Source organism: Sus scrofa, chromosome 16 (assembly GCF_000003025.6).
Source record: "Sus scrofa isolate TJ Tabasco breed Duroc chromosome 16, Sscrofa11.1, whole genome shotgun sequence".
In the NCBI taxonomy this organism is placed as follows: Eukaryota; Metazoa; Chordata; class Mammalia; order Artiodactyla; family Suidae; genus Sus; species Sus scrofa.
In genome coordinates, this window is record NC_010458.4 from 79,528,069 (window position 1) to 79,534,587 (window position 6,519).

The window sequence follows — 6,519 nt, forward strand, 5'->3', positions numbered from 1 at the left end:
GTTTGGGAGTGTTCCTTCCTCTGAATATTTTTGGGAATAATTTCAGAAGGATAGGTGTTAACTCGTCTCTAAATTTTTGATAGAATTCATCTGTGAAGCCATCTGGTTCTGAACATTTTGCTGGTGGAAGGTTTTTTGGGGGGCGGGGCTCGGGTGCAGCATATGGAAGTTCCCTGACCAGGGACTGAATCGGAGCTGCAGTGGTCGGCCTACGTCACAGCCACAGCCACAGCCACACCTGCCACCCACACCACAGTTCAAGGCAACGCTGGATCCTTAACCCACTGAGTGAGGCCAGGGCTCAGACCTGCATTCTCATGGATCCTAGTGGGATTCGTTTCCGCTGGGCCATGGCAGGAAGTCCGCTTCTAGGTGTTGTTAACTTGCTCCTTGACGTCTTCAGCGAGCCAGGGGTTGTCAGCAGCATGTTGTTTAGTTTCCACTTGCCTCCAGTTTCCTTCCAAGATCTTGACTCGTCTTTGCTCGCATGGGTCTAAAGTCTTCTTCATGGAGGCTGGTCATCTCCAGATCACGTGGCTGCTTTTTCTTGTTCATTTTTCCAAGTCATCATTCTCCACCTTTTCATTCTGCATCGATTTTCTGTGTGGTCTTCTTTCGCAGGCGATAGGTTTTGAATTCTCGCTCTCCCTTCTGGTGTTTACCCGCTTCTGACTGAAGCCGGTACAGCGTGGGGTGTGGAAGGCCCCCTCCCGTGGCCGAGCCCCTGCGCTACTGTTACTTTCCAGGCGGTGGGCCGCCCGCGCGGTGGGCTCGGGCTTGCTTATATCACGTAATCGCCCTCCTCGGTCTCCAGGAGGCTTCTTCTCTGTCTTCTGGTGTAGGTTCTTTTTCTGGTAGTTTCCAGCCTACTTCGTTGATGGCTGCTCGGCCCCTGGTGGTGGTTTTGTCATTTCCATGAGAGAAGGTGAGCTCCAGTCCTTCTGCTCTCGCCGCCTTAGGCCCGTCTCTACTTCTAAGAGCGACGTGAACGGCCAACCTTTGCATCCCGTGGGTGTGGAATGAGTTATAATACTGTTTCCTTGCCTGGTGTTGGTTTGGGGTTCATTTCCATTGCCTGATCTATCTTATTCTGGGTCCGTCCCCGCCTTGTTTTCACACCTAATGGTTCTTAGAGAATGCCAATGGTGGTTAAGTGTAGCTTTGGGGTGGTAGGCATTTCTGCATTTTTCTAAATTCTCCTGGCGTTTAGTCTGAGATGCAGTTTGGGCTCCGCGCCCTGCTGCAGGATGAGGGCAGAGCTCCGACAACCGCTGACTGTCCCCAGTCTGGCACAACCCCTTCTCCCCAGGCTCCCCCAGAATTGTGAGGTCTTCTCGTGGGCTGGCATGAGCACCACACGTGGCCCCGTGCGGGCGCCAGGCTCTGCCCCTCTGACTCCTCCTGTGGTCCACTCCCGGCCTCACTGGCCTCCTTACCTGCGTGAGCGGATCGGCGCTTGGCAGGGGAGCCGTGCCGCTCTCTCTCCATCCTGCTCCGTGCGCCCGGGACTCCCCAGCCCTGGCTTGGTCTTCTCACCCAGGGCGGCTGCCAGCTCCGGCCGGGGCCCTCCCTGCACCACGCCTCAGCACAGCCAGGAAGCCAGCCGGGGGCTTCCCGTCACTCGAGGTCACTGTCCTTTGTGGTCCTTTGTGGTCTGCTGTCCAGTGTCTTGCAAACCTTTGCTGCACATATTTCATCCGGGTTGGCATTCTTTCAGTGAGAAGGTAAATCTAGTTCCTGTTCCTCCGTCTTGCCCGCAAGTAGAGGTATGTTTAAGGTTCATTTGATGCCTATTTGCCAGGCTGCGTGTTCATTTGTGAACTCGCAGGAAATGCAATCACCTAGCAGAGCTGAATCACAGGCTCAGACAGCTCTGGTGTCACTGGGAGGTGGGGTCACAAGCCGTCACTGCTGCGTGAGGCTCTGCCCACCTCCGCCCCCTCGGAGCTGCAGGAAGGAAAGCACTGATGTCCAGAAAGTGTGGGGAGTGGAGTTCCCGTTGTGGCGCAGCGGTAATGATTCCGACTTGTATTCACGAGGACGCAGGTTCAATCCCTGGCCTCGCTCAGTGGGTTAAGGATCTGGCATTGCCATAAGCTGTGGGGTAGGTCGCAGAGGCGGCTTGGATCTGGCGAGGCTGTGGTTGTGGTGTAGGCTGGCGGCTGCAGCTCCGATTCAACCCCTGGCCTGGGAACCTCCATATGCCGCAGGTGCGGCCCTAAAAAAGACAAGTAATAATAATAATAAAACAGAAAGTGTGGGGAGAGGGCATGGAGCCCGCTAGCTCCTGTCTTAACAAGACAGGAATCCTGCACTGAGGTCTCTATGTGCTGAGACAGCCAAGTGGGAAAGGCCTGGACCCGCTGAAGGGCGGATGTGGCTCCCTCGGGTGGGGGTGGGGTGACCACTGACGTACGTTTCCTGGGAGGCCTCTGTCCCCGGGAGCCTTTCCAGAGGATGAGACGGACTCTTGGGGCTTGCACGTGACTCACTTTCTGCCTGGAACCCTCCAGCAGGCTTCAGGCTGCTCCGCAGTGAGCGTCTTCTGACAGATTTTCAGATGCTCGCAGAACAAGCTTCTCAATGTGGCTTTGATTTCTGCTAATTTCTGCTTCAATGTCTATAACGTCTATGACGTGAGGAACCGCCACGTCCTCTGGAAGGAACCGCAGAACACCACACAGCCACCTCAGGCCGGGCCTGCGGGGCGACGGCTGTCCTGCCGTGTCCCCCCTGCCCCCCGGGCTGCACAGGCATTCAGGGAGGTTGACAGCAGCGCCTTCAGGAAATTGCAAGCACACCTGTGCCCTCAGCATCGTGCAACGCTGGGAACAGAGAAAAGCCCGGTTAAGGCTGCCTTGAACGCGGGGCACCACACGGTGGCTCTGACCACGGCCCTGGGGAAGATCTGAACCCGTCACTGCTGTCAGAGCCCACGTGCCATGTCACCAGATTTGGTGTGGCACGACCAGAGGCAGAGAGAAGCACAGCCAGGAGGGGTCCCCAAACCTAAGGGGAGGCACTGGACTCCACCCGCGTCAGTCAGCTGGTGTCTCTCGGGACTTTCTTAGAAGCAAGGTCAATAACAGACCTCAGATTCCAAAAATCTTATTGGAATAAGAATTAGGGAAAATCATCCTGAACCATGAGAAAAGTATGTGGCTTCCTTTCCTCCTTTCTGGCCATGCCCGTGGCATGTGGAAATTCCTGAGGCAGGTATCGAACCCACGCCACAGCAGCAACCCAAGCTGCTGTGGTGACAATGCCGGATCCTTAACTCACAGTTCCACAGTGGGAACCCCTCTGGCTTTCTCACCAGGACTTTATGCCCGTGATTGTGACTGCAGGGATAAATCGATGAGCTGAAAACGCAGGCTTGCGAGGCGAGCATCAAGCGCAGGCCGTGGCGGGCACCAGCCCCACCCCACGCCAGCTGTGTGTCCTTGGGTCAGCTACCCAACCTCTCTGAGTCCAGGAGCAGGACCTGAGGCGCAGGACAGCGATGAGGGCTGTTCATGCCCGGGACCCCCAGGAGGGTCCCCAGCTGGTCCAACGCTCTGTTGCCGCGGCCCCGAGTTTCCATCTTCTTGAAGGAGGCCCGCGTTTTTGTTCCGATTGGATCCCACGCACGGTGCAGGCGGCCCTGAGCTCACCCCAGGAGGGACAGAGCAGGGCACAGTGTGGGCCCACAGAGCGGGCGCTGAGTGCTGGTGGCGGCCGTGCTGGGTGGTGGCGAGGGCAGAGCCTGGCTGGGCAGAGGGCGTTCCTCTTTGTCAGCTGCACGGAATTATTTTGGCTTCAATGCATCTCGTCGTCCATGAAGGGTGACTCTTCCCTAGTTGAGCAGCGTGACCTGGAGGCGTGACCTGCCCTCCCTTTGAGCTGGAGAAGGAGCCTCACTTGGGGCCACGGAGCATGAGTCCTACAGGCCCCCTCCTCCGGGGAGATGGATGGGCCTGTGGGTGTCCCCGCTGCTGCCTGAGTGCATGTCTGCCTGGCCCACAAGCAGCTCCCATGACGGCGAAGCCTGCGTGGACAAGGACGCAAGCCATCCAGGCCTCTGAGCACGTGTGGTCAAGGGGGCATTTTAACAGGAGGACACGCTTCAGTTTTAAAATAAGGAATGTGTGAAGCCTGGTAGGTGGAGTTAGGCCTGGCCTGAGCCTCCCACCCCTTCCTGCCCACAGATGCCCTCTGCCTCCTGGGTGGTCCTGGGGGCAGGGACCCAGGGTCCAGAGCCCGAGACGGCCAGGCACGGCTGGGGGGAGACAGGACTGTGCCCAGGGACGTCTCCTGGCGGGCTGTGGGACTCCTGGGGGAGCCAGGAAAAGACCCCATATCAGTCCCTGGGGAACCGAAGGACTGGGGGCTCGACCCGAGGTCAGCCTGGATTCCCCACATGGGCCCTAAATCCAGCAAGTGTGCCCTTGCAGAGACACGGGGAGAAAGCGGACGTGGGAGAAGGCCACGTGAGGACAAAGGCCGAGGCTGGAGCTGTGAGGCCTCGAGCCCAGGGGCGCCTGGGCCCCCCGGCTGGGGGAGGCAGGCAGGGTCACCGGAGCCTTTTGAGGGAGCACGCCTGTCACCACCATGGCTTTGGACTTCTTTGGCTCTTTCGCTGGGACTGTGAGCGTCTCTGCTGTTTAGGCTGCCGGGGCCTGGCGGTTCTTTTCCTGTGACCCTGAGAAACAAGCACAGGGTCCTACCAGTGCTCACAGGCCAGTCTCCATGTGGCTGCCGTGCACCCGCCAACCGCGAGCTGGGCTTTCCCACCTGGAGGGTGGACGGAGACGGTCCAGGTCGTGTCAGGGACCAAGGACCAGGGTGCAGAGTCACCCCCACAAAAGGGGCTCCAGAAGGGCAGCCACGGCGGAGAAGGGTCTTCTGCCCGCAAACCGGGATGTAACCTGCCATCCCACGGCAAGGCGACCCTTCCAGTCTGGTAAGAGCCGATGCCACTATTTCTGGCGCTTTTCCGAGTGTGGCCGGACCTGACCCTATGCTGTGAAAGGGCCCGCCTCCCAAGGACCAAAGCTCAAGTTCATCAGCAGACAACCAGCCTCAAGAGAGGGACAGCGGCCACCATGCTGGCTTCCGGTGGTCTGGACCGTGGGGCGGGGCCTCGGAGGGCTGTGGCTCCACCCTTCCTGCCTGGCGCAGGTGTGCCAGGAGCCGGCCCACTGCTCGCCAGGTCTGGCCGGACTTCCCCTGACTCCGGTCCTGGACCGTTTCGGCTTCGGAGGCCTGGCGCCCACCTCCCAGCGCAATTCTACCCTTGGCAGAATCACCAGGTCCACCTCACAGCCCCTGCACAGGTTCGGAAAAATGCACTAACAGAGTCGCCATTTGGCTAATACGATGATTGGAACATAACACTGAGTGGAGTTTTTCATTGTTTCCTGCACATCGTTAACAGCGGCTTCAGCAGCGCTGGGGGCTCTGTGGGTCCGAGAAGGTGCAGCCAGCTTCAACCTGAAGAGTCAGGGTCATGAGGAGCTGGCCACAGGGCGATCTCACGTTTTCCCTGTTCTTCCAACGCCACGAGTTTGGATTTGCCTGGTCTCTGGAGTATGGGATTTTTCAGGGCAACGATAATTAGAAGCCCATCTTCACCTGGTGTTGAGCAGAAGTAGCAACCAGAGGAGTTGAGAGGAAGGCACTGGGACCCAGGACCACGGTGGGGATAGGGGCTCAGCCTGCCCCTGGCTCCCCAGGTATCCTCCGGGCTGGCGGTCTGTTGGACAGCAGCACCTCAGCTTCCTCTGCTGCCTTTGCCGGGCTGCCTGGCCTGAACGGCATCCCAGGTTAGGTCAGAAGCTGCTGCAGGTGCTTGTGACTCAGAGACCTGAGAGCAGAGCAGAGCCTGGGCTTGGGACGTGGGGTCCCTGCAGGCGGGGTGGAGCACAGAGGCTGAATGTATGTTTGGGGGTTTAGTTCTGCATCTGGGAGAGTGGGGGTCTGCAGCTAGATGGGCCGTAGAGTGTGCGTGTCTGTGTGTGTGTAAGGTCTGGGGGCTTTGCAGCCAGGAGACGAGCTCAGATCCTTGGCCAGCTCCGGGTCAGGGCAGTGGAGCTGTAAGTGACCTAAAGACCACCCTTTTCCCCGAAGCCGGGCATCCTGAGAGTGCAGGGGCGGCCGGTGGGGAGGGTACAGGAGGCGAGGAGGAGCCGGGGGAAAGAGCCCTTGAGAACTGCACCCTTCACACAGGTAACCTGCAGGGGTACACGTCGTCCTTGGGAAGATGGCAGGCCTCCAGCTGGTGCGGGGGACCCAGATGGGGACGCAGCTCCCGCTTGCGCCCCGGAAGGAGGCGCGGCTGCACAGCCTCCGGTGCCCGGCACGGATTCTCTTCCCCGACACCGGCCGACACCACCCAGGCGCTCGCCTCACAGTCCTGCTGTTCCCCAAACTCTCGCGCATCGGCCCCACTCCGTCCCACCCTGCGCCCCCTCCGTGGGGTCTGAGCCTCGCCACCGCGGACCCCCTCGTTGGCCCGAGCATCTCTGTGAAGAGGCCAGC